This window comes from Myotis nattereri, assembly GCF_964212035.1.
Source record: "Myotis nattereri genome assembly, chromosome: 10".
NCBI classification, from domain to species: Eukaryota; Metazoa; Chordata; class Mammalia; order Chiroptera; family Vespertilionidae; genus Myotis; species Myotis nattereri.
The window spans coordinates 7373899-7399098 of record NC_138085.1 but is presented as its reverse complement, the minus strand read 5'-3'; the positions used below and the strand labels follow the sequence as shown (position 1 = coordinate 7399098).

Below are 25200 nucleotides of genomic sequence, written 5' to 3'. Positions count from 1 at the left end.
AATGAAACCTTTTTTTAAGTCAAATTTAGTAAAACTTAAAATTCACTGAGACATTTAGGTTTCTCTTGTTGGATACCTGAGGAGTGTTGGCTTGGTGTATTGACCAGCTGGTTTTCCTTGAAAGCAAATATGAAATGAAAGAAAGGAAATGTGTCTCCCCTCAGAGCAAGAGTACTACTCACATGAGAACGTTGAGCTTTGGATGATTGGGCCACAGCACTGAATGGATCCCTCTTGCACAGCGTGCCTCCTTTTGAAATACTCACCAGTGGCATTCCTTTGTCCTTTTCTGCTTAGAATTTTCTGACATGGTGGTTTTCATTTTAATTATAGATTGTTCGAGTGGTGGTGTCAGTGAACTATGGCCCCTCGGGTAGAACCAGGGCTGTGTACCTTGTTTCCGTACTGTCCTGTTCCAGTGGAACCATTGCCTCTCCCTAAGCTGAGTTTGACTGGTGAGTTAAATACTGGGCTCATGGAGGAAGGGAAATGATTCAGGAAGTGTTTAGTGGAGGGAGTTGTTTTGAGTTACTCCTGTTGCAACCAAAGCAATGCTCTTGCTATCCCTAGTGATTTTAAGTATGGTTGAGAGCTAGTCTACTGGTCGTTTCTGGCCAAATAGCAAATGCAGCTAAACGGCGAGGGAAGTAGAATGCCCCCCATTAAGTAATTTTTCCTTTCCTGAGACCATTTCAGGACACAAATTGGCACTTGGGAAAGTTTAGAAAGATATGATTGACTCTGGCCAGTGTTGCACGGTGGTCGAGCGTCCGTCTGTGAAGCAGGCAGGAGTGCACAGTTGGTTTGATTCCGGGTCAGGGCACAGGCCTGGGTTGCAGACTGGATCACCAATAGGGGTCGTGAAGGAGGCAACCTATCCATGTTTGTCTCTCATGGTTCACGTTTCTGTCTCGCCCTTTGTCCCGCCCTGAAATCAATCAAAGTGTATTGTTAAAATATATACTGAGTCTAACCCCAGCTGATGGGGCTCATTGGATTGGCCTCTCCCCTTGCACTGAAAGTTTCTGGATCTGTTCCCAGGGAGGGCACATGGCAGGGTTTTGTGGTCAATTCCATGTCACGGGGGTGGGCAGGAGGCGGCTGGTGCGCCTCTCATCTGTGTTCTCTGCCTCTCCCTTCCTCTCTCTACTGTCTGTCTATATCTTGGAGGTATGATCCTTGTGTCAACCAGAACCTATACATGAAGCAAAATGAGAAGAAACTGTCACTTCTGGTAGTTTCACTGCTGACAGTTCACCAGTGTGAACATTCTGGTGTATATATTTCCAGATTTTATTTCCCCATTTTATCAGTGTATACGTAGTTATCAGAGGAAATTAAATGTTTCAAAACTTATTTTAAAACTGTATTATACAGTGAGCACCTTCCATGTCAGCATATATGTGTACGTGCATGTGTGTGTGTGTGTGTGTGTGTGTGTATGGAACTATGTATATGTACGTGAGAAGACATGATCTACACATGTTTTTAATAAACAAACTTATTTATTCAAAAGGAGTATTTAACTGAATGGGAAATAGTCTACATAAATAGGTAGGTACTTTTAGAAATTATCCTTATTTACTATTATAAATGTCCAGTTGGGATGTATTCCTCTGAATTATTTAAGATAATCGCCTAGAACTCTTCTGATAGCATGAGAGAAGGCTTCCAGCGCAGCCAGTAGCTGGCTCCATAATGGCTTCAGGTACTGCCTCGGGCCAAGCCTGGCCAGGGCAGGGCCTCTCGTTGGACCAGGCTCTGGCCCCTGAGCGGGCCCTTCCTCTGCCTCCGGACAGCTCTGGATCTCTGGGCGTGGACCTGGAGCAGGAGAAAGAGACACATTGACTCACACTCCTGGCTTTCCTGTGACTTAGTGCAGACAGGAAAGATGCCACCGCCTTTAAGGGAACTCCAGCCCATGAGCCTGCCCTCCCCCGATGATCTGCCCGGATGATCATTCCGCCTCACCTTGTTGAGTTGCCTCGGTGGGCTCAAGGTGCTGCAGCGCCAACCATAGATTTTGGGCGTGGCCCACCAGGTGTGAGGCAGGGGAGTTGACGGGCACCAAGACCTGCTCTACCTCGAAGCAGGCGAAAGGAAGGGGCTGCCCCAAACCCTGGACGTGGTCCAGCCAGGTCCCCACCATCGCAGCAAAGGCCCTGGGGAGAGGCAGGTGGGCAGCAGATTCTGAGTCCTGGTCTTTCCTTCCACTCTGCCCTCCCATGGCACACTTGTTTAGATCTGAGCCTCTATGCAGGCCCCCCTTGCCCACCCAGGGGACAGCCCCATGCCACCCCCGGCCCCAGTGTGGCTGTCCTGGTTGTAGCAGTTGTGGGATCCAGCAGGTTCAACATGGAGTCTGTGTGAGACTCTTCTTCCCACTGGCAGCTCTCCTGAAGGTCCAGTGCACTGCCCACCCCCACCCTCCAGGCTCTGGGCATCTGGGCTGAGGACTGAGACAGATTTGTGAGCAGCCTGCTCACCACAGGCCTGTTCTGAGCCTGGCGACCGTGGTCAGGGGAGATGGATATGGAGAAGGGCAGGCAGAGCGGGTGGGTCTGTGGGGGGTGGGAGGGGACTGTGAGGGACAACTCAGCACAGCGTCTCCTCTGGGTCTACAAGGCCCGGGACCCCACCCACTGTCATCTTTAACTCCTGTCCTCCTGGAATAGAAGACTCCAGAGCCCAGGCCTTTCTTGGGAATCAGATGATGTATAAGATTAGGGTTCTGCCAGGCACTCTCCACCCCCCACCCACCACAGTCCCCACGATGCTGACTCTGGGGGCCCTCCTTCTGGACCCGGAGACCACTCACTTTATGACTTGGTCCTGCGGTGTGTCAGCGCGGTCATTGTAAGCATGTGTGCCTCCAGATGGAAAAATCACTCTGATTGCATCAGCCCTGATGGATGGCGGACACGACCTGCGAATGATGGAGAGCGTGACTGCTGGACCCAATGCCCAGAACTGAGTCCCAGGGATTGTGTCTGCTTCATTCCTTGAGTCAGGCTAAGTGTCTCCACAAGTGCATGCACATTGTCGAGTAAAGAAACTCCAACCAGAAGCATGCCATACATCTGAGTGGGCCTGGGCCCGTGCTCTCCCCAGAAATCCCAAGTGTGGCTACACCAAGGACCAGGACCGGCTAGGTGAAATCTCACACTGCTTAACAGGTTGCTTTGCATGTGCTTTTCCAACCTCTGATGCCACAGGCCGCTGATGGGTGTGTCATAGTTCTTTCCGTGGGACAGAGTGAAAGAGTTGCCACCAATAAGCGCCGCACATCCAGCTTCCCTGTCTGCAGAGCCAGGGAGCAGGTGAGACCTGCCCTGGCTTGTCCCCACAGTAGTGCTATGAGGTTCCCCCCACAGCAGCCCACTTTCAGAGGAGCATCCTGAGACTCGGGAAGATGTGGTGATGTTTTCATACCTCACAGCTAGCAGTGGGCAGAGTCACGAGTGTGTGCTCACCTAGTTAGAAGCTCGTCCAGGAACCGTTGGGCTCTGGAGCAGGCCAGCGTGGAGACGTGGGGGACGATTCCCCCCGGGAAAGCTGGTACCATGGCCATGGCCACCTTCTCCGAGGTGCCTTCCTGGAGGGCCTAGATCCTGCAGGACTCATGCAGGTTACCAGTTCGCTCAGCTGCACACTGGGTGGGAGAAGGAAGGATATCCCTGTCAGCGGCATGACCGTGAATCCCACAAGGATGGAGGTTCGGAGCTCAGTCGGGAGGTCCCAGCCCCACTGGGACGTGTGCAAGAGGAGGGACAGGAGTGCCCCGGCTGGAGGAGGTTCTAGGCCTTCAAAGTGCCACTGAAGTTCCGTACACGTTCATACAATTGCCACCTTCTCGGCACCTTTCCCCCCTCACGGCCCCCTTCCCTTTAGCTGAGGATCCACAAACCTCCTTGTAGTGATAGTGTATATGAGACCCCGGGCCCTGTGAGTCCCAAAGAAAGGTCCTCGTTACAGAGATGAGAACAGGGAGGCTTAGGAAATATCAGATGCCTGCTCACGGGCATGCAGGTCAGAACTGGGTGCTGTCCCGCATGACATCCCCTCTCAGGTGCCAGAGACTTCCCTGCTACTGACATGGGTGGAGAGGGTGTGGGGACCTTGTCCCTCCCCAGCGTGGGAACAGTGTACACGGTAGAAATGGCCTGTGAAAGCCTTTGACTTCAAAAGAGAAAGTTATGTTTTATCCTTTTACATTAAAGGGCATTGTAAGACCCTCATTATGGGGATGGCAGATCCCGCAAGGTGGCAAATGCCTGGAGACTGCAGATGGGAGAAAGGCGATCACGGGGCAGGAATCTGACCAGAGGACTCGGGGAGGAGCTGATCCAGGTGATGGGTGTAAAGTGACAGGTGCCTCAGTGTCCCCATGAGGCAATTGCCAGGGACGGAACACTGTGTTTGAGTTGGACACCTTGACGTCGGCCAGGTGAAAATTTCAATGAGTGAGATTTCCTGGGCCAGGCTGAGAGCAAGGCAGCAGCCATCATCAGAAACTGCTGTTGGCAACGTCCCTGCCACAACCCTTTGGGCTTGGAATCTGCCTGCAGCCATTCAAATTTTACACGTGCTCGTCCTTCCCCCAGCAGTGGGCGTTCATCTCCAGCTGGGGACATTACATGTCCTGTGGCCTGAATTGTGTACCCCTAATCCCATGACTTTGCAACCCCTCGAACTTGATTATGTGTCTGCATTTGAGTTTTAGTCTTCAAGCAAGTCATTCAGGTGACGTGAATTCAGTGGTGTGGGTCTTCATCGAATCTGACCAGTGTCCTTTGAAGAGGAGGGGAGGACACGTGGCAGTGCAGAGGGGAGTCCATGTGACACACAGAGAGAAGACAGCCATCTACAAGCTGAGGAGCGACCCCCTCAGGAGATACCAGCCCCACTGACAGCACCACCTCTCACTTCAAGCCTCCGGAATTGTGAGAAAATGAATGTCTGCTGTTAACACCACCCAGTGCGGCCCTATGTTATGGCAGCACAAGCAAGCAACCTAACACAGTCCGTTCCGACACACATCAGTGTTCCGGGCAGCACTGCTGACATGGCAGCTGAACTGCATTAGGCCCATGTCCATCAGCACTGAAAGGCCACATCGCTGGGCAAACGACCTCCCCGACTGGACCAGGTCTGCAAGGACAGTGGAGCTGAGTGCTCCAGAGGATTTGTGGCAAGTGTAGTTTAAGCAACACAAACAGCGAAATGCCCACGTGCTCATGGTCGACTGTGAAGTCACACGACATTTCTCTCTCTGATATTGCTACAAATATGTGAGGAGCGTCTCTCTACCATCCCATGTAGCTGGAGGGGGGCGTGGGTGTCCACATTTCTTTGTCTTGGGGCTGTGGGACACTAGGGAGAGTCCTGGGAGGGTGCCCGGGGAGTCCCCAGATTGGAGTGTGGGTTCTGGGCACTGCCAGGTTGTGTTGGGGTTTTGGGTGTAGAGACCCTCGAGGCCAACTCTCACCTCAGACAGGCACTGGTCTGTGTCATCAGCCTGGTGCACCTGCACCCTGACCCCGTAGGTGGTGTAGTCGGGTCCATGGGCCAGCACCTCAATGATGTCCTCCTTGGAGCTCTGCAAAGACAGAGTGGGTACTGAGCCAGGAGGCATCAGGAACCTTCCACCCAATCTGTGGTCCTGTGTCATGGCAGACCTAGTCTGTGAGGACACAGGGAGGATGTTCCTGGCAGCCCTGCTGAGCTAGCAACAATTGATTTGTGTCAAGGTGTAGCCATAGTGAAAGCCTGAATGACTGAAGAAAACTCTGTCCTTGTTGGGATGATATGGAGTTGGGTCAGGCCACAGCTCCTGAGCTGGCCGCACTGCAATGGTTTGTCGTCCTCTGTGAGGTGATAGGTTGCAGAGAAAAGTATTCAAGACCTTAATCCCTTCCTACACCCCTAACCGCCCCCCCGCTGCCCCCCCCTTCTTTTTTTCTTTTTTAAATACACTGCACTATCAAGTGGGATGATGTGTAAGGCTTGCAGAAGGCCTACAAGGACAGTCGGGCAGGGGCTGGTCCACAGGATACTTGGGGCAGGGTGTTCATCAGTTGAAAGGGGCATGAGGCAAAGACAGCAACAGATGCTTTCTCTCTGATCCCAAGAACACAGGAAGAAAGACTGCTTTTCTCCCCTACCAGGGAGCTGGTTGGGAGGATTGAAGGTGCAACTCACTTTGGGAGTGGGCCTGTGAGAACTTGAGGCCGCAGATTTGAGTCTGACTTCTGGTCCCACCCCAGTCACCTCAGGGTCCTGGGTGTGGGCCAGCTCTCACCTCAGTTTGGCACTGGACGGTTTTCCTGCCCTGACGCACTTGTCCTTTGTACCCGTTGAGGGCATAAGTGAACCTGTCAGCCAGCTCCTCGACGCTGCCCTTGTTGGAGCTCTGCAAAGACAGAGCCCGCTACCGGGCCAGGAGGCATGAGGGGCCCGGGCATTACCAGTGGGGAAGATGCCCACCACCCATTCTGCTCCCCAGATCAGGCAGAGAGGGGCATCTGCAAAGACCTCCAGGGAGGGAGTGAAGTTGATGACCCCTTGAGCACCCCTGCGATTTAACAGGTGGGTAGCAGAGCTCCGACCCCAGCACTCAGCTTCCCTTCCTGTGAGCCATGACCTGGGCAGTGAACATGATACACCCTCCAACACCCTCCAGACTTCTGACACTTACCAACCTGCTCCTGAGCCCAGGATGAGCATCCCTCATTCCCCGCTTCCTTCCCCTCACCATCCTGGACACACACACACACACACACACACACAAACATACACACACCCCCGGGATGAGGGGTAAGAGGTGTGGTGCTCCCCAGGTGTGACCCCTAATTGGCACCCAAGTGTGAGCTTAAATGGCCTGCCCTCGGTTACCTGTGTGTGCCTCCTTCCAGAGGGCGAGGGGTCACGGTGGTGGCGCTTGCGCCTGTTTCCCCAGCAACAGAAACATCTCTTGCCCTGGGCTTTCTTCTTGCCAGAGCATCGCAAGAACGGGAAGCAACAGAGAGACATCCTGGTCTCCTGACCTTCTCCACTCAAGTGAGCTGGAAAGGCAGTTGTCTCTAGAATGTGGGTACCTGGTTACCACGGTTCCCATTTCTGTTGGGGATCTGTCCCCAGGGAAGTGAGGTCACCCCTTCAAGGTTCCATGACCTGTGCCCCTTCCTCCAATCAGGGCCACCCAATGGCCCCTCTGGGCTGCTGACCTCTCACCTTCCTGGCCCATGTTATCTCCATACCTGTATACAAGCATCCAACACAGCCCTCCCCCATGCTCCCTGGGAAGAAGGAGGCCCCTGGTTTTGGGGGAGAAAGCCGAGTTCACACCTCCTTTTTCTTAGGTGATCTGTGCCCTGGGGGAAGCCTCTGTGCCTCTCAGGGCCTCCCCCAGGCTCCCAAGCTGCCCAGTGAGGATGATGCTAGACACCATTTCCATAGGAAGTCATCAGGTGCAGATGGGACAATTCCCCTAACAGCTGTGGGCTGGTGTCCCATGAATCTGGTACACAAACATAGAGGTGGAAGGTGACAAGAATGAGTGGGACACAGCATGCAACACTAGACAAAAGAGCCCTGGGCCCAGCCTGTGATCTCAGGGAAGTCACTGCTCATGTGGGCCTCATTTTCAAGTCTGTACCTTTAAGGGTTTGAAAGGACAGGAAATTCAGATATGGTCACTCACTGGCCTAAAACCTCACCGTGGTCTCTTGTTATAAACTTAGCCTCGGACAAGTGCCTCATGTGGGTCCAAGCGTTAGGGGCCTTCACAGTGGCTTGGAGTGAGTCCAGCCTCCTGGTGGGAACATCCTTGTGTGTCCGCTGAGTGCTCAGTAACTGGCTTCTGAACAACATAGAGGACAGCCCAGCTGATGGGGTGTCAGGTCCTGTCACTTGTCTTGTACTCTCGTTCTTGAGGTCCCTTCCTTGCTCTCAGCCTCTCTCTGGCTTTCTGTGTGTGTGTGCGTCTCTGTCTGTGCCACTGACCGGTTGTTCTGTCTGGAAGCTGAGTCCACACCCTTTTCCTTACCACTTTAACCAATCTTGGTTTTGGTATGTTCTCCACTTTGTTCGGAGAGTGTCTTGGTCTGAGAAAACATACGGCATATCCTGCTACTTTATTATAACTTCTAGACATAAGCTGTCTAGTCCCATGAGTGGGATAGATTTCCACCTTGACATTCCTGATACGACGATTCTAGTGTGAAACCATCAAGGTTAACAGCAAGAGTACTAAGCCACATTGACTTCAGGGCCTCCTGATCCCATGTGTTCTCTGTGACCTGTCAACCTCTAGTATCACCAGGTCCCTAAGCATTCTCTACCAGCAGCCCGAAGGATCTTTTGAAAATGTCAGTATGATCATGTCTCTTCTGAAAACTGCCAGTGGTCTCCTATGGCCTTTAGAAATGAGTCCCAAATCCTTAGCGTGTCCGTCCAGGCCGTCCATGATCCGACCTTAGCTTCTTTTGCAGTCTTGTCTCTGCCTCACCCCTTTTCTGTGGTCACACTTTGAGATCCTCATTGGCATCACACTCTGCCAGCCCAGCTTAGAGCTGTGTCATGCCCTGTATCCCGACGTCTCACTCTGGAGTCAGTGGAAGGCTGGTGTACATTCCGGAATCGCCCATCTTTCCCCTGTCCTGCTCTCTGCTCCCATCGGTTTTTGTTTTTGTTTTCGTGTTTGTTGTTGTTGTTGTTTTGCAGTACCATGAAATGCTACAACCTTGTCCACCCTCAGGAGTTTTAAGGATCTCATTCAGTGTGGCAGCTGAGAATTATAAGCAGCAGAATAGTGATGAAGCTCACAGTAGGGACTTGTCTTTCTCACAAAAGAACAAGTCCACAGGTAGGTGGATCCAATATTGAATTCAGCTGCTCAGTGATGTCAGGGTAGGCTCCCAGCATCAAGGAGAGGGAAAAATTCCTCTGCTCGCTATTGTGCTTTATATCAGGGAGAAACTTAGTGTCTCAGAAATCAACTATGAAACTCTGGCGTGAACCCTTGGGCAGAACGGGCCAAATTGCAAGGGGCATGGGGCAGTTTAGTGTCAAAGTGCTCCCGAAGGAGGTGCCTCAGCCCAGGAGGAGGTGGTGAGGGGAAGGGCAGTGGGGACCTGTCGGATGGAGAGCTTCCTGTTTCTACTGTGATCACTAAGGGCCCCGTACATTTCTTCTGTGTGGACTTGTGGAGGAAAGGTGTCCCGAGACTCAGGGATGACTGTTTCACAACAGTTGCCTAGTGTTTTGAAGTACCCTGTCTCATAGGGTCCATATTATCCACATAGAACTGGTTAAACATATATGTTTTTATTGATCTCAGAGAGAGGAAGGGAAGGGGAACAGAGACAGCCGGGGGTGGGGGTGGGGGTGGGGATGGTGAGGAGACTGGGGAAGGGGAGAGAGAAACATCAATGATGAGAGAGCATCATCAGTCCCATAGCTCCTAGCGCGCAACCCCAGTACGGGCCCTGACTGGGAATGAATCGGGGATCTCTTAGTTCCGGGGTCCACGCTCAAGCACTGAGCCATGCCAGTCGGGCAGCCACATATCAATTTAAAATGAAACCTTTTTTTTAAGTCAAATTTAGTAAAACTTAAAATTCACTGAGACATTTAGGTTTCTCTTGTTGGATACCTGAGGAGTGTTGGCTTGGTGTATTGACCAGCTTGTTTTCCTTGAAAGCAAATATGAAATGAAAGAAAGGAAATGTGTCTCCCCTCAGAGCAAGAGTACTGCTCACATGAGAACGATGAGCTTTGGATGATTGGGCCACAGCACTGAATGGATCCCTCTTGCACAGCGTGCCTCCTTTTGAAATATTCACCAGTGGCATTCCTTTGTCCTTTTCTGCTTAGAATTTTCTGACATGGTGGTTTTCATTTTAATTATAGATTGTTCGAGTGGTGGTGTCAGTGAACTATGGCCCCTCGGGTAGAACCAGGGCTGTGTACCTTGTTTCCGTACTGTCCTGTTCCAGTGGAACCATTGCCTCTCCCTAAGCTGAGTTTGACTGGTGAGTTAAATACTGGGCTCATGGAGGAAGGGAAATGATTCAGGAAGTGTTTAGTGGAGGGAGTTGTTTTGAGTTACTCCTGTTGCAACCAAAGCAATGCTCTTGCTATCCCTAGTGATTTTAAGTATGGTTGAGAGCTAGTCTACTGGTTGTTTCTGGCCAAATAGCAAATGCAGGTAAACGGCGAGGGAAGTAGAATGCCCCCCATTAAGTAATTTTTCCTTTCCTGAGACCATTTCAGGACACAAATTGGCACTTGGGAAAGTTTAGAAAGATATGATTGACTCTGGCCAGTGTTGCACGGTGGTCGAGCGTCCGTCTGTGAAGCAGGCAGGAGTGCACAGTTGGTTTGATTCCGGGTCAGGGCACAGGCCTGGGTTGCAGACTGGATCACCAATAGGGGTCGTGAAGGAGGCAACCTACCCATGTTTGTCTCTCATGGTTCACGTTTCTGTCTCGCCCTTTGTCCCGCCCTGAAATCAATCAAAGTGTATTGTTAAAATATATACTGAGTCTAACCCCAGCTGATGGGGCTCATTGGATTGGCCTCTCCCCTTGCACTGAAAGTTTCTGGATCTGTTCCCAGGGAGGGCACATGGCAGGGTTTTGTGGTCAATTCCATGTCACGGGGGTGGGCAGGAGGCGGCTGGTGCGCCTCTCATCTGTGTTCTCTGCCTCTCCCTTCCTCTCTCTACTGTCTGTCTATATCTTGGAGGTATGATCCTTGTGTCAACCAGAACCTATACATGAAGCAAAATGAGAAGAAACTGTCACTTCTGGTAGTTTCACTGCTGACAGTTCACCAGTGTGAACATTCTGGTGTATATATTTCCAGATTTTATTTCCCCATTTTATCAGTGTATACGTAGTTATCAGAGGAAATTAAATGTTTCAAAACTTATTTTAAAACTGTATTATACAGTGAGCACCTTCCATGTCAGCATATATGTGTACGTGCATGTGTGTGTGTGTGTGTGTGTGTGTGTATGGAACTATGTATATGTACGTGAGAAGACATGATCTACACATGTTTTTAATAAACAAACTTATTTATTCAAAAGGAGTATTTAACTGAATGGGAAATAGTCTACATAAATAGGTAGGTACTTTTAGAAATTATCCTTATTTACTATTATAAATGTCCAGTTGGGATGTATTCCTCTGAATTATTTAAGATAATCGCCTAGAACTCTTCTGATAGCACGAGAGAAGGCTTCCAGCGCAGCCAGTAGCTGGCTCCATAATGGCTTCAGGTACTGCCTCGGGCCAAGCCTGGCCAGGGCAGGGCCTCTCGTTGGACCAGGCTCTGGCCCCTGAGCGGGCCCTTCCTCTGCCTCCGGACAGCTCTGGATCTCTGGGCGTGGACCTGGAGCAGGAGAAAGAGACACATTGACTCACACTCCTGGCTTTCCTGTGACTTAGTGCAGACAGGAAAGATGCCACCGCCTTTAAGGGAACTCCAGCCCATGAGCCTGCCCTCCCCCGATGATCTGCCCGGATGATCATTCCGCCTCACCTTGTGGAGTTGCCTCGGTGGGCTCAAGGTGCTGCAGCGCCAACCATAGATTTTGGGCGTGGCCCACCAGGTGTGAGGCAGGGGAGTTGACGGGCACCAAGACCTGCTCTACCTCGAAGCAGGCGAAAGGAAGGGGCTGCCCCAAACCCTGGACGTGGTCCAGCCAGGTCCCCACCATCGCAGCAAAGGCCCTGGGGAGAGGCAGGTGGGCAGCAGATTCTGAGTCCTGGTCTTTCCTTCCACTCTGCCCTCCCATGGCACACTTGTTTAGATCTGAGCCTCTATGCAGGCCCCCCTTGCCCACCCAGGGGACAGCCCCATGCCACCCCCGGCCCCAGTGTGGCTGTCCTGGTTGTAGCAGTTGTGGGATCCAGCAGGTTCAACATGGAGTCTGTGTGAGACTCTTCTTCCCACTGGCAGCTCTCCTGAAGGTCCAGTGCACTGCCCACCCCCACCCTCCAGGCCCTGGGCATCTGGGCTGAGGACTGAGACAGACTTGTGAGCAGCCTGCTCACCACAGGCCTGTTCTGAGCCTGGCCACCGTGGTCAGGGGAGATGGATATGGAGAAGGGCAGGCAGAGCGGGTGGGTCTGTGGGGGGTGGGAGGGGACTGTGAGGGACAACTCAGCACAGTGTCTCCTCTGGGTCTACAAGGCCCGGGACCCCACCCACTGTCATCTTTAACTCCTGTCCTCCTGGAATAGAAGACTCCAGAGCCCAGGCCTTTCTTGGGAATCAGATGATGTATAAGATTAGGGTTCTGCCAGGCACTCTCCACCCCCCACCCACCACAGTCCCCACGATGCTGACTCTGGGGGCCCTCCTTCTGGACCCGGAGACCACTCACTTTATGACTTGGTCCTGCGGTGTGTCAGCGCGGTCATTGTAAGCATGTGTGCCTCCAGATGGAAAAATCACTCTGATTGCATCAGCCCTGATGGATGGTGGACACGACCTGCAAATGATGGAGAGCGTGACTGCTGGACCCAATGCCCAGAACTGAGTCCCAGGGATTGTGTCTGCTTCATTCCTTGAGTCAGGCTAAGTGTCTCCACAAGTGCGTGCACATTGTCGAGTAAAGAAACTCCAACCAGAAGCATGCCATACATCTGAGTGGGCCTGGGCCCGTGCTCTCCCCAGAAATCCCAAGTGTGGCTACACCAAGGACCAGGACCGGCTAGGTGAAATCTCACACTGCTTAACAGGTTGCTTTGCATGTGCTTTTCCAACCTCTGATGCCACAGGCTGCTGATGGGTGTGTCATAGTTCTTTCCGTGGGACAGAGTGAAAGAGTTGCCACCAATACCGCCGCACATCCAGCTTCCCTGTCTGCAGAGCCAGGGAGCAGGTGAGACCTTCCCTGGCTTGTCCCCACAGTAGTGCTATGAGGTTCCCCCCACAGCAGCCCACGTTCAGAGGAGCATCCTGAGACTCGGGAAGATGTGGTGATGTTTTCATACCTCACAGCTAGCAGTGGGCAGAGTCACGAGTGTGTGCTCACCTAGTTCGAAGCTCGTCCAGGAACCTTTGGGCTCTGGAGCAGGCCAGCGTGGAGACGTGGGGGATGATTCCCCCCGGGAAAGCTGGTACCATGGCCATGGCCACCTTTTCCGAGGTGCCTTCCTGGAGGGCCTGCATCCTGCAGGACTCATGCAGGTTACCAGTTCGCTCAGCTGCACACTGGGTGGGAGAAGGAAGGATATCCATGTCAGCGGCATGACCGTGAATCCCACAAGGATGGAGGTTCGGAGCTCAGTCGGGAGGTCCCAGCCCCACTGGGACGTGTGCAAGAGGAGGGACAGGAGTGCCCCGGCTGGAGGAGGTTCTAGGCCTTCAAAGTGCCACTGAAGTTCCGTACATGTTCATACAATTGCCACCTTCTCGGCACCTTTCCCCCCTCACGGCCCCCTTCCCTTTAGCTGAGGATCCACAAACCTCCTTGTAGTGATAGTGTATATGAGACCCCGGGCCCTGTGAGTCCCAAAGAAAGGTCCTCGTTACAGAGATGAGAACACACAGGCTTAGGAAATACCAGATGCCTGCTCACGGGCATGCAGGTCAGAACTGGGTGCTGTCCCACATGACATCCCCTCTCAGGTGCCAGAGACTTCCCTGCTACGGACATGGGTGGAGAGGGTGTGGGGACCTTGTCCCTCCCCAGCGTGGGAACAGTGTACACGGTAGAAATGGCCTGTGAAAGCCTTTGACTTCAAAAGAGAAAGTTATGTTTTATCCTTTTACATTAAAGGGCATTGTAAGACCCTCATTATGGGGATGGCAGATTCCGCAAGGTGGCAAATGCCTGGAGACTGCAGATGGGAGAAAGGCGATCACGGGGCAGGAATCTGACCAGAGGACTCGGGGAGGAGCTGATCCAGGTGATGGGTGTAAAGTGACAGGTGCCTCAGTGTCCCCATGAGGCAATTGCCAGGGACGGAACACTGTGTTTGAGTTGGACACCTTGACGTCGGCCAGGTGAAAATTTCAATGAGTGAGATTTCCTGGGCCAGGCTGAGAGCAAGGCAGCAGCCATCATCCGAAACTGCTGTTGGCAACGTCCCTGCCACAGCCCTTTGGGCTTGGAATCTGCCTGCAGCCATTCAAATTTTACACGTGCTCGTCCTTCCCCCAGCAGTGGGCGTTCATCTCCAGCTGGGGACATTACATGTCCTGTGGCCTGAATTGTGTACCCCTAATCCCATGACTTTGCAACCCCTCGAACTTGATTATGTGTCTGCATTTGAGTTTTAGTCTTCAAGCAAGTCATTCAGGTGACGTGAATTCAGTGGTGTGGGTCTTCATCGAATCTGACCAGTGTCCTTAGAAGAGGAGGGGAGGACACGTGGCAGTGCAGAGGGGAGTCCATGTGACACACAGAGAGAAGACAGCGATCTACAAGCTGAGGAGCGACCCCCTCAGGAGATACCAGCCCCACTGACAGCACCACCTCTCACTTCTAGCCTCCGGAATTGTGAGAAAAGGAATGTCTGCTGTTAACACCACCCAGTGCGGCCCTATGTTATGGCAGCACAAGCAAGCAACCTAACACAGTCCGTTCCGACACACATCAGTGTTCCGGGCAGCACTGCTGACATGGCAGCTGAACTGCATTAGGCCCATGTCCATCAGCACTGAAAGGCCGCATCGCTGGGCAAATGACCTCCCCGACTGGACCAGGTCTGCAAGGACAGTGGAGCTGAGTGCTCCAGAGGATTTGTGGCAAGTGTAGTTTAAGCAACACAAACAGCGAAATGCCCACGTGCTCATGGTCGACTGTGAAGTCACACGACATTTCTCTCTCTGATATTGCTACAAATATGTGAGGAGCGTCTCTCTACCATCCCATGTAGCTGGACGGGGGCGTGGGTGTCCACATTTCTTTGTCTTGGGGCTGTGGGACACTAGGGAGAGTCCTGGGAGGGTGCCCGGGGAGTCCCCAGATTGGAGTGTGGGTTCTGGGCACTGCCAGGTTGTGTTGGGGTTTTGGGTGTAGAGACCCTCGAGGCCAACTCTCACCTCAGACAGGCACTGGTCTGTGTCATCAGCCTGGTGCACCTGCACCCTGACCCCGTAGGTGGTGTAGTCGGGTCCATGGGCCAGCACCTCAATGATGTCCTCCTTGGAGCTCTGCAAAGACAGAGTGGGTACTGAGCCAGGAGGCATCAGGAACCTTCCACCCAATCTGTGGTCCTGTGTCATGGCAGACCTAGTCTGTGAGGACACAGGGAGGATGTTCCTGGCAGCCCTGCTGAGCTAGCAACAATTGATTTGTGTCAAGGTGTAGCCACAGTGAAAGCCTGAATGACTGAAGAAAACTCTGTCCTTGTTGGGATGATATGGAGTTGGGTCAGGCCACAGCTCCTGAGCTGGCCGCACTGCAATGGTTTGTCGTCCTCTGTGAGGTGATGGGTTGCAGAGAAAAGTATTCAAGACCTTAATCCCTTCCTACACCCCTAACCGCCCCCCCGCTCCCCCCCCTTTTTTTTTTCTTTTTTAAATACACTGCACTATCAAGTGGGATGATGTGTAAGGCTTGCAGAAGGCCTACAAGGACAGTCGGGCAGGGGCTGGTCCACAGGATACTTGGGGCAGGGTGTTCATCAGTTGAAAGGGGCATGAGGCAAAGACAGCAACAGATGCTTTCTCTCTGATCCCAAGAACACAGGAAGAAAGACTGCTTTTCTCCCCTACCAGGGAGCTGGTTGGGAGGATTGAAGGTGCAACTCACTTTGGGAGTGGGCCTGTGAGAACTTGAGGCCGCAGATTTGAGTCTGACTTCTGGTCCCACCCCAGTCACCTCAGGGTCCTGGGTGTGGGCCAGCTCTCACCTCAGTTTGGCACTGGACGGTTTTCCTGCCCTGACGCACTTGTCCTTTGTAGCCGTTGAGGGCATAAGTGAACCTGTCAGCCAGCTCCTCGACGCTGCCCTTGTTGGAGCTCTGCAAAGACAGAGCCCGCTACCGGGCCAGGAGGCATGAGGGGCCCGGGCATTACCAGTGGGGAAGATGCCCACCACCCATTCTGCTCCCCAGATCAGGCAGAGAGGGGCATCTGCAAAGACCTCCAGGCAGGGAGTGAAGTTGATGACCCCTTGAGCACCCCTGCGATTTAACAAGTGGGTAGCAGAGCTCCGACCCCAGCACTCAGCTTCCCTTCCTGTGAGCCATGACCTGGGCAGTGAACATGACACACCCTCCAGCACCCTCCAGACTTCTGACACTTACCAACCTGCTCCTGAGCCCAGGATGAGCATCCCTCATTCCCCGCTTCCTTCCCCTCACCATCCCGGACACACACACACACACACACACACACACCCGGGATGAGGGGTAAGAGGTGTGGTGCTCCCCAGGTGTGACCCCCTAATTGGCACCCAAGTGTGAGCTTAAAGGGCCTGCCCTCGGTTACCTGTGTGTGCCTCCTGCCAGAGGGCGAGGGGTCACGGTGGTGGCGCTTGCGCCTGTTTCCCCAGCAACAGAAACATCTCTTGCCCTGGGCTTTCTTCTTGCCAGAGCATCGCAAGAACGGGAAGCAACAGAGAGACATCCTGGTCTCCTGACCTTCTCCACTCAAGTGAGCTGGAAAGGCAGTTGTCTCTAGAATGTGGGTACCTGGTTACCACGGTTCCCATTTCTGTTGGGGATCTGTCCCCAGGGAAGTGAGGTCACCCCTTCAAGGTTCCATGACCTGTGCCCCTTCCTCCAATCAGGGCCACCCAATGGCCCCTCTGGGCTGCTGACCTCTCACCTTCCTGGCCCATGTTATCTCCATACCTGTATACAAGCATCCAACACAGCCCTCCCCCATGCTCCCTGGGAAGAAGGAGGCCCCTGGTTTTGGGGGAGAAAGCCGAGTTCACACCTCCTTTTTCTTAGGTGATCTGTGCCCTGGGGGAAGCCTCTGTGCCTCTCAGGGCCTCCCCCAGGCTCCCAAGCTGCCCAGTGAGGATGATGCTAGACACCATTTCCATAGGAAGTCATCAGGTGCAGATGGGACAATTCCCCTAACAGCTGTGGGCTGGTGTCCCATGAATCTGGTACACAAACATAGAGGTGGAAGGTGACAAGAATGAGTGGGACACAGCATGCAACACTAGACAAAAGAGCCCTGGGCCCAGCCTGTGATCTCAGGGAAGTCACTGCTCATGTGGGCCTCATTTTCAAGTCTGTACCTTTAAGGGTTTGAAAGGACAGGAAATTCAGATATGGTCACTCACTGGCCTAAAACCTCACCGTGGTCTCTTGTTATAAACTTAGCCTTGGACAAGTGCCTCATGTGGGTCCAAGCGTTAGGGGCCTTCACAGTGGCTTGGAGTGAGTCCAGCCTCCTGGTGGGAACATCCTTGTGTGTCCGCTGAGTGCTCAGTAACTGGCTTCTGAACAACATAGAGGACAGCCCAGCTGATGGGGTGTCAGGTCCTGTCACTTGTCTTGTACTCTCGTTCTTGAGGTCCCTTCCTTGCTCTCAGCCTCTCTCTGGCTTTCTGTGTGTGTGTGTGCGTCTCTGTCTGTGCCACTGACCGGTTGTTCTGTCTGGAAGCTGAGTCCACCCCCTTTTCCTTACCACTTTAACCAATCTTGGTTTTGGTAAGTGCTCCACTTTGTTCTGAGAGTGTCTTGGTCTGAGAAAACATACGGCATATCCTGCTACTTTATTATAACTTCTAGACATAAGCTGTCTAGTCCCATGAGTGGGATAGATTTCCACCTTGACATGCCTGATACGACGATTCTAGTGTGAAACCATCAAGGTTAACAGCAAGACTACTAAGCCACATTGACTTCAGGGCCTCCTGATCCCATGTGTTCTCTGTGACCTGTCAACCTCTAGTATCGCCAAGTCCCTAAGCATTCTCTACCAGCAGCCCGAAGGATCTTTTGAAAATGTCAATATGATCATGTCTCTTCTGAAAACTGCCAGTGGTCTCCTATGGCCTTTAGAAATGAGTCCCAAATCCTTAGCGTGTCCGTCCAGGCCGTCCATGATCCGACCTTAGCTTCTTTTGCAGTCTTGTCTCTGCCTCACCCCTTTTCTGTGGTCACACTTTGAGATCCTCATTGGCATCACACTCTGCCAGCCCAGCTTAGAGCTGTGCCATGCCCTGTATCCCGACGTCTCACTCTGGAGTCAGTGGAAGGCTGGTGTACATTCCGGAATCGCCCATCTTTCCCCTGTCCTGCTCTCTGCTCCCATCGTCTTTTGTTTTTGTTTTCCTGTTTGTTGTTGTTGTTGTTTTGCAATACCATGAAATGCTACAACCTTGTCCACCCTCAGGAGTATTAAGGATCTCATTCAGTGTGGCAGCTGAGAATTATAAGCAGCAGAATAGTGATGAAGCTCACAGTAGGGACTTGTCTTTCTCACAAAAGAACAAGTCCACAGGTAGGTGGATCCAATATTGAATTCAGCTGCTCAGTGATGTCAGGGTAGGCTCCCAGCATCAAGGAGAGGGAAAAAATCCTCTGCTCGCTATTGTGCTTTATATCAGGGAGAAACTTAGTGTCTCAGAAATCAACTATGAAACTCTGGCGTGAACCCTTGGGCAGAACGGGCCAAATTGCAAGGGACATGGGGCAGTTTAGTGTCAAAGTGCTCCTGAAGGAGGTGCCTCAGCCCAGGAGGAGGTGGTGAGGGGAAGGGCAGTGGGGACCTGTCGGATGGAGAACTTCCTGTTTCTACTGTGATCACTAAGGGCCCCGTACATTTCTTCTGTGTGGACTTGTGGAGGAAAGGTGTCCCGAGACTCAGCGATGACTGTTTCACAACAGTTGCCTAGTGTTTTGAAGTACCCTGTCTCATAGGGTCCATATTATCCACATAGAACTGGTTAAACATATATGTTTTTATTGATCTCAGAGAGAGGAAGGGAAGGGGAACAGAGAGAGCCGGGGGTGGGGGTGGGGGTGGGGGTGGGGGTGGTGAGGAGGCTGGGGAAGGGGAGAGAGAAACATCAATGATGAGAGAGCATCATCAGTCCCATAGCTCCTAGCGCGCAACCCCAGTACGGGCCCTGACTGGGAATGAATCGGGGATCTCTTAGTTCCGGGGTCCACGCTCAAGCACTGAGCCACGCCAGTTGGGCAGCCACATATCAATTTAAAATGAAACCTTTTCTTAAGTCAAATTTAGTAAAACTTAAAATTCACTGAGACATTTAGGTTTCGCTTGTTGGATACCTGAGGAGTGTTGGCTTGGTGTATTGACCAGCTGGTTTTCCTTGAAAGCAAATATGAAATGAAAGAAAGGAAATGTGTCTCCCCTCAGAGCAAGAGTACTGCTCACATGAGAACGATGAGCTTTGGATGATTGGGCCACAGCACTGAATGGATCCCTCTTGCACAGCGTGCCTCCTTTTGAAATACTCACCAGTGGCATTCCTTTGTCCTTTTCTGCTTAGAATTTTCTGACATGGTGGTTTTCATTTTAATTATAGATTGTTCGAGTGGTGGTGTCAGTGAACTATGGCCCCTCGGGTAGAACCAGGGCTGTGTACCTTGTTTCTGTACTGTCCTGTTCCAGTGGAACCATTGCCTCTCCCTAAGCTGTGTTTGACTGGTGAGTTAAATACTGGGCTCATGGAGGAAGGGAAATGATTCAGGAAGTGTTTAGTGGAGGGAGTTGTTTTGAGTTACTCCTGTTGCAACCAAAGCAATGCTCTTGCTATCCCTAGTGATTTTAAGTATGGTTGAGAGCTAGTCTACTGGTTGTTTCTGGCCAAATAGCAAATGCAGCTAAACGGCGAGGGAAGTAGAATGCCCCCCATTAAGTAATTTTTCCTTTCCTGAGACCATTTCAGGACACAAATTGGCACTTGGGAAAGTTTAGAAAGATATGATTGACTCTGGCCAGTGTTGCACGGTGGTCGAGCGTCCGTCTGTGAAGCAGGCAGGAGTGCACATATAGTTGGTTTGATTCCGGGTCAGGGCACAGGCCTGGGTTGCAGACTGGATCACCAATAGGGGTCGTGAAGGAGGCAACCTATCCATGTTTGTCGCTCATGGTTCACGTTTCTGTCTCGCCCTTTGTCCCGCCCTGAAATCAATCAAAGTGTATTGTTAAAATATATACTGAGTCTAACCCCAGCTGATGGGGCTCATTGGATTGGCCTCTCCCCTTGCACTGAAAGTTTCTGGATCTGTTCCCAGGGAGGGCACATGGCAGGGTTTTGTGGTCAATTCCATGTCACGGGGGTGGGCAGGAGGCGGCTGGTGCGCCTCTCATCTGTGTTCTCTGCCTCTCCCTTCCTCTCTCTACTGTCTGTCTATATCTTGGAGGTATGATCCTTGTGTCAACCAGAACCTATACATGAAGCAAAATGAGAAGAAACTGTCACTTCTGGTAGTTTCACTGCTGACAGTTCACCAGTGTGAACATTCTGGTGTATATATTTCCAGATTTTATTTCCCCATTTTATCAGTGTATACGTAGTTATCAGAGGAAATTAAATGTTTCAAAACTTATTTTAAAACTGTATTATACAGTGAGCACCTTCCATGTCAGCATATATGTGTACGTGCATGTGTGTGTGTGTGTGTGTATGGACTATGTATAAGTACTGGAGAAGACATGGTCTACACATGTTTTTAATAAACAAACTTATTTATTCAAAAGGAGTATTTAACTGAATGGGAAATAGTCTACATAAATAGGTAGGTACTTTTAGAAATTATCCTTATTTACTATTATAAATGTCCAGTTGGGATGTATTCCTCTGAATTATTTAAGATAGTCGCCTAGAACTCTTCTGATAGCACGAGAGAAGGCTTCCAGCGCAGCCAGTAGCTGGCTCCATAATGGCTTCAGGTACTGCCTCGGGCCAAGCCTGGCCAGGGCAGGGCCTCTCGTTGGACCAGGCTCTGGCCCCTGAGCGGGCCCTTCCTCTGCCTCCGGACAGCTCTGGATCTCTGGGCGTGGACCTGGAGCAGGAGAAAGAGACACATTGACTCACACTCCTGGCTTTCCTGTGACTTAGTGCAGACAGGAAAGATGCCACCGCCTTTAAGGGAACTCCAGCCCATGAGCCTGCCCTCCCCCGATGATCTGCCCGGATGATCATTCCGCCTCACCTTGTTGAGTTGCCTCGGTGGGCTCAAGGTGCTGCAGCGCCAACCATAGATTTTGGGCGTGGCCCACCAGGTGTGAGGCAGGGGAGTTGACGGGCACCAAGACCTGCTCTACCTCGAAGCAGGCGAAAGGAAGGGGCTGCCCCAAACCCTGGATGTGGTCCAGCCAGGTCCCCACCATCGCAGCAAAGGCCCTGGGGAGAGGCAGGTGGGCAGCAGATTCTGAGTCCTGGTCTTTCCTTCCACTCTGCCCTCCCATGGCACACTTGTTTAGATCTGAGCCTCTATGCAGGCCCCCCCTTGCCCACCCAGGGGACAGCCCCATGCCACCCCCGGCCCCAGTGTGGCTGTCCTGGTTGTAGCAGTTGTGGGATCCAGCAGGTTCAACATGGAGTCTGTGTGAGACTCTTCTTCCCACTGGCAGCTCTCCTGAAGGTCCAGTGCACTGCCCACCCCCACCCTCCAGGCCCTGGGCATCTGGGCTGAGGACTGAGACAGACTTGTGAGCAGCCTGCTCACCACAGGCCTGTTCTGAGCCTGGCCACCGTGGTCAGGGGAGATGGATATGGAGAAGGGCAGGCAGAGCGGGTGGGTCTGTGGGGGGTGGGAGGGGACTGTGAGGGACAACTCAGCACAGCGTCTCCTCTGGGTCTACAAGGCCCGGGACCCCACCCACTGTCATCTTTAACTCCTGTCCTCCTGGAATAAAAGACTCCAGAGCCCAGGCCTTTCTTGGGAATCAGATGATGTATAAGATTAGGGTTCTGCCAGGCACTCTCCACCCCCCACCCACCACAGTCCCCACGATGCTGACTCTGGGGGCCCTCCTTCTGGACCCGGAGACCACTCACTTTATGACTTGGTCCTGCGGTGTGTCAGCGCGGTCATTGTAAGCATGTGTGCCTCCAGATGGAAAAATCACTCTGATTGCATCAGCCCTGATGGATGGTGGACACGACCTGCAAATGATGGAGAGCGTGACTGCTGGACCCAATGCCCAGAACTGAGTCCCAGGGATTGTGTCTGCTTCATTCCTTGAGTCAGGCTAAGTGTCTCCACAAGTGCGTGCACATTATCGAGTAAAGAAACTCCAACCAGAAGCATGCCATACATCTGAGTGGGCCTGGGCCCGTGCTCTCCCCAGAAATCCCAAGTGTGGCTACACCAAGGACCAGGACCGGCTAGGTGAAATCTCACACTGCTTAACAGGTTGCTTTGCATGTGCTTTTCCAACCTCTGATGCCACAGGCCGCTGATGGGTGTGTCATAGTTCTTTCGTGGGACAGAGTGAAAGAGTTGCCACCAATAAGCGCCGCACATCCAGCTTCCCTGTCTGCAGAGCCAGGGAGCAGGTGAGACCTTCCCTGGCTTGTCCCCACAGTAGTGCTATGAGGTTCCCCCCACAGCAGCCCACTGTCAGAGGAGCATCCTGAGACTCGGGAAGATGTGGTGACGTTTTCATACCTCACAGCTAGCAGTGGGCAGAGTCACGAGTGTGTGCTCACCTAGTTAGAAGCTCGTCCAGGAACCGTTGGGCTCTGGAGCAGGCCAGCGTGGAGACGTGGGGGACGATTCCCCCCGGGAAAGCTGGTACCATGGCCATGGCCACCTTCTCCGAGGTGCCTTCCTGGAGGGCCTAGATCCTGCAGGACTCATGCAGGTTACCAGTTCGCTCAGCTGCACACTGGGTGGGAGAAGGAAGGATATCCCTGTCAGCGGCGTGACCGTGAATCCCACAAGGATAGAGGTTCGGAGCTCAGTCGGGAGGTCCCAGCCCCACTGGGACGTGTGCAAGAGGAGGGACAGGAGTGCCCCGGCTGGAGGAGGTTCTAGGCCTTCAAAGTGCCACTGAAGTTCCGTACATGTTCATACAATTGCCACCTTCTCGGCACCTTTCCCCCCTCACGGCCCCCTTCCCTTTAGCTGAGGATCCACAAACCTCCTTGTAGTGATAGTGTATATGAGAGCCCGGGCCCTGTGAGTCCCAGAGAAAGGTCCTCGTTACAGAGATGAGAACACACAGGCTTAGGAAATATCAGATGCCTGCTCACGGGCATGCAGGTCAGAACTGGGTGCTGTCCCGCATGCCATCCCCTCTCAGGTGCCAGAGACTTCCCTGCTACGGACATGGGTGGAGAGGGTGTGGGGACCTTGTCCCTCCCCAGCGTGGGAACAGTGTACACGGTAGAAATGGCCTGTGAAAGCCTTTGACTTCAAAAGAGAAAGTTATGTTTTATCCTTTTACATTAAAGGGCATTGTCAGACCCTCATTATGGGGATGGCAGATTCCGCAAGGTGGCAAATGCCTGGAGACTGCAGATGGGAGAAAGGCGATCACGGGGCAGGAATCTGACCAGAGGACTCGGGGAGGAGCGGATCCATGTGATCGGTGTAAAGTGACAGGTGCCTCAGTGTCCCCATGAGGCAATTGCCAGGGACGGAACACTGTGTTTGAGTTGGACACCTTGACATCGGCCAGGTGAAAATTTCAATGAGTGAGATTTCCTGGGCCAGGCTGAGAGCAAGGCAGCAGCCATCATCAGAAACTGCTGTTGGCAACGTCCCTGCCACAGCCCTTTGGGCTTGGAATCTGCCTGCAGCCATTCAAATTTTACACGTGCTCGTCCTTCCCCCAGCAGTGGGCGTTCATCTCCAGCTGGGGACATTACATGTCCTGTGGCCTGAATTGTGTACCCCTAATCCCATGACTTTGCAACCCCTCGAACTTGATTATGTGTCTGCATTTGAGTTTTAGTCTTCAAGCAAGTCATTCAGGTGACGTGAATTCAGTGGTGTGGGTCTTCATCGAATCTGACCAGTGTCCTTAGAAGAGGAGGGGAGGACACGTGGCAGTGCAGAGGGGAGTCCATGTGACACACAGAGAGAAGACAGCCATCTACAAGCTGAGGAGCGACCCCCTCAGGAGATACCAGCCCCACTGACAGCACCACCTCTCACTTCTAGCCTCCGGAATTGTGAGAAAAGGAATGTCTGCTGTTAACACCACCCAGTGCGGCCCTATGTTATGGCAGCACAAGCAAGCAACCTAACACAGTCCGTTCCGACACACATCAGTGTTCCGGGCAGCACTGCTGACATGGCAGCTGAACTGCATTAGGCCCATGTCCATCAGCACTGAAAGGCCACATCGCTGGGCAAACGACCTCCCCGACTGGACCAGGTCTGCAAGGACAGTGGAGCTGAGTGCTCCAGAGGATTTGTGGCAAGTGTAGTTTAAGCAACACAAACAGCGAAATGCCCACGTGCTCATGGTCGACTGTGAAGTCACACGACATTTCTCTCTCTGATATTGCTACAAATATGTGAGGAGCATCTCTCTACCATCCCATGTAGCTGGAGGGGGGCGTGGGTGTCCACATTTCTTTGTCTTGGGGCTGTGGGACACTAGGGAGAGTCCTGGGAGGGTGCCCGGGGAGTCCCCAGATTGGAGTGTGGGTTCTGGGCACTGCCAGGTTGTGTTGGGGTTTTGGGTGTAGAGACCCTCGAGGCCAACTCTCACCTCAGACAGGCACTGGTCTGTGTCATCAGCCTGGTGCACCTGCACCCTGACCCCGTAGGTGGTGTAGTCGGGTCCATGGGCCAGCACCTCAATGATGTCCTCCTTGGAGCTCTGCAAAGACAGAGTGGGTACTGAGCCTGGAGGCATCAAGAACCTTACACCCAATATGTGGTCCTGTGTCATGGCAGACCTAGTCTGTGAGGACACAGGGAGGATGTTCCTGGCAGCCCTGCTGAGCTAGCAACAATTGATTTGTGTCAAGGTGTAGCCACAGTGAAAGCCTGAATGACTGAAGAAAACTCTGTCCTTGTTGGGATGATATGGAGTTGGGTCAGGCCACAGCTCCTGAGCTGGCCGCACTGCAATGGTTTGTCGTCCTCTGTGAGGTGATGGGTTGCAGAGAAAAGTATTCAAGACCTTAATCCCTTCCTACACCCCTAACCGCCCCCCCGCTCCCCCCCCCTTTTTTTTCTTTTTTAAATACACTGCACTATCAAGTGGGATGATGTGTAAGGCTTGCAGAAGGCCTACAAGGACAGTCGGGCAGGGGCTGGTCCACAGGATACT

The 25200-nt window shown here is 52.6% G+C and overlaps 1 long non-coding RNA gene across 1 annotated transcript in view; it reads left to right on the top strand.

Moving 5' to 3' along the window:
• Positions 1-333: 333 nt before the first annotated feature.
• The window catches only part of LOC308525718, a 41477-nt gene continuing 16610 nt past the window's right edge, over positions 334-25200 (top strand). The window contains exons 1-2 of the long non-coding RNA XR_013996468.1: positions 334-455; positions 9913-10034. This is a non-coding gene — a long non-coding RNA (uncharacterized lncRNA). The remainder of the gene's footprint in view (positions 456-9912; positions 10035-25200) is intronic.